Source organism: Drosophila takahashii, chromosome 3R (assembly GCF_030179915.1).
Source record: "Drosophila takahashii strain IR98-3 E-12201 chromosome 3R, DtakHiC1v2, whole genome shotgun sequence".
NCBI lineage: Eukaryota > Metazoa > Arthropoda > Insecta > Diptera > Drosophilidae > Drosophila > Drosophila takahashii.
The window spans coordinates 32,606,380-32,608,984 of NC_091681.1; the positions used below are offsets into that span (position 1 = coordinate 32,606,380).

At 34.7% G+C, this 2,605-nt stretch overlaps 1 long non-coding RNA gene across 1 annotated transcript; it reads right to left on the minus strand.

Annotated features, from left to right (window-relative positions):
• Nucleotides 1-844: 844 nt before the first annotated feature.
• On the minus strand, nt 845-1,802 carry LOC138913492 (uncharacterized). The gene is made up of 4 exons (XR_011419258.1): nt 1,678-1,802; nt 1,505-1,605; nt 1,056-1,169; nt 845-996 (listed from the first exon to the last, which is right to left on the minus strand). It is a non-coding gene; the product is annotated as an uncharacterized lncRNA (long non-coding RNA).
• Nucleotides 1,803-2,605: the final 803 nt, after the last annotated feature.

Consider the following 2,605-nt stretch of genomic DNA (forward strand, 5'->3'; position numbering starts at 1 on the left):
GCGCGCGGTCACAAAGTGAACGCCATGACAATGAGCAAACACAAGTCAGCGCGGAGCTCGGGGTCGAATAATGAAAGAAATGCCCGGAAAAAAGTGAATGGAAAATGGGAGGGGAGGTGAGTTGAGTTGAGGGCGTTGAGAAAACCCCTCTGGTGGTTTAAGAGCGACCCCAGCTAACTGGCGCCCCTCGAAACATTGAGTTTGCAAACGGGGTTTCCCCATTCTGCTGGCCACACAACCTTTTGTCGAGTGGAAAGTGGTTTGTAGCTGCAAATGAAAATAAATCTTAAAGTGTGCTGCTGCTGCTGCTGCTGCCATCAACTTGGCGCTACACTCATAGAAATTTACCGGTAAAATCGCCCTAAAAACAAGGAAAATCGCCCTAAAACGGGGGTCAATGGCGACTAGGCAACAAAACTAGGGCAAATTGCCCTAAAAATACGGGTGAATTTGTCATACATTTAGTGTGATTTTTCGTAGATCTAGGGCAATTTTTCTATTTTCAAAGGTAATTGCCCTAAAAATAAGAAATGAGACCCTTAAACTAAAGGCAGTTTCCTTTAAATCCAGGGCGATTTTTTTGAACTTATAGGCGAATTGCCCTGGAAATCGGAAAAAATACCTTTAAACTAAAGGCAATTTTTTATAAATCTAGGGTGTTTTTCTGGATTTTATGGCGAATTGCCCTAGAAATAAGGAAAAATATCCTAAAACTAAAGGCAGATTTTCAAAAATCTAGGGCATTTTCTCTGGATTTATAGGTGAATTGCCCTAAAACATGCAAAATGCTCCCCAAAATTTCACGGCCATTTTTCATAAATAAAAATACAATTTCAATATATTTTTTTTTTTTTTTATATTTTTTTTTGTTGTTATTTACATTAACTACAAATATATTTACACAATTTATATTCTTGCTCCCGGCGTCCTTTTTTGTTTTTGCTGTCGGCACCAACACTGAATGGATCGCAAGCCAAATTAAAGTTGATTGTATCTCTATTAAATGAAAACGGTCTAATTATTATATGATAATTGAAAAAAAGAGAAGCACTTACCTTCAGAGCTTTCCAAAAATTTGAGCAGGTTTATTTCCTGTTGCTTCCTTACTCCTGCTTTTAATAAGTCCGACAAGTGGTTTGCGAAAGCTGGATCTGAAAAGCGTTCTCGATCTAAAAAAAAAAAAAAAATGTTATAAGAAATTAATATAAAAATGCACAGCCAACACACACAATTTTCATTTAGCCTGCGATTGCGTTTGCTGCTACTCCTAGAAAAAAAAAAGAAGCAGCAAAAGCAAATTTCGAGCACTGACGAAATGTCGCAATAGAAATTTGGGGGTTGTTTTGGCATATGCACTTGTGAATGCGGTTTGTCCGGTGCATAAATACAGATTTCTTGTAAATATATATATATGTATGTGTGTATTCTGTTGCATCATTTTTTTAACTCAAGCATTATTTACATATACACATACATATATGTATACTCTTATTAATGATCTTACTTTGTTCTGCCACACTTCCGCTTCTGGACCGACTAGTTGAACAGGAATTTCTCCTCGTAGCTGCTTCCACTCAAATTTTTTAAAGTTTCAGCTGCATTTTCCTTTGTTACAGATATGTAAATTCAATTAGTTATTAATATCAAAATTGCACAATTATATATGTATGTACTCACCAGAAAACAGAAAAAGAATCGCCTCCCAAGTCCTTTAATAGCGTTTACATTTTTCACTTTTTCACAAACAAAAGGTTTCATACAAACACGTCTTTCACTGCCAAGCGCCCGAAAAATTATGACAAAGTCTACACTCAAAATAAAATTAACCCTAAAGTCAAGGAAATCGCCCTACTTTTGTCTTCAAGACAAGCTCGCCCTAAATTTTAGGGTCACATTTTTCTATATTTTTGATTTTTTTTGACGTCATATTTCTAAATTTTAGGGTAATTTTACTAAATTTAAGGGAAAAAATTTCTAAAAAGTAGGAAATTTTCCTAAAAAATAGAAATTAAAAACAAAACAAAAAAACATGTTCAATAATGATTTTTTTTTGTATATACGTTTGTATTATGTACTCCTCCCTATATACATATGCAGGCGTTGTGTGTCTTGTATATTGTGAATGTTAAAGGTTATGTATTTATTATTATGTATTTGCGCTTGGATTTCTTATCTAACCAAAGCCAAATGTGGTTGTAAATGTGGACTACGGGACTGCGGAAGATTGGGAATGTAGAAATTATGATTAGTTAATATTTTATGGTAATGAAAAAAACTTACAATTTTTACTTGTTCGTCGTGAGAATCGAACCCGGGTCTCCCGCGCGAGGAGCGAATGGCCTACATACTGGGCCATTGTAGCACTTAAACTTGCTGTGGCAAACCGAGCATTGTATGTAAAGGGTGAAGCGGACAACACATTTGAATACTAATTGCATAATTTTGACCATTCGCGTTTTACCTATTTACATACGTATATACATATGTATATATTTATGCTAACGCAATTTATATTATGTGTAGTATATAGAAAATAGCTGAATATAAACCTAATGATTTTTAGTTTACTGCTTGCCATCAATAAAAAAGAAATAAAAAAAAAATA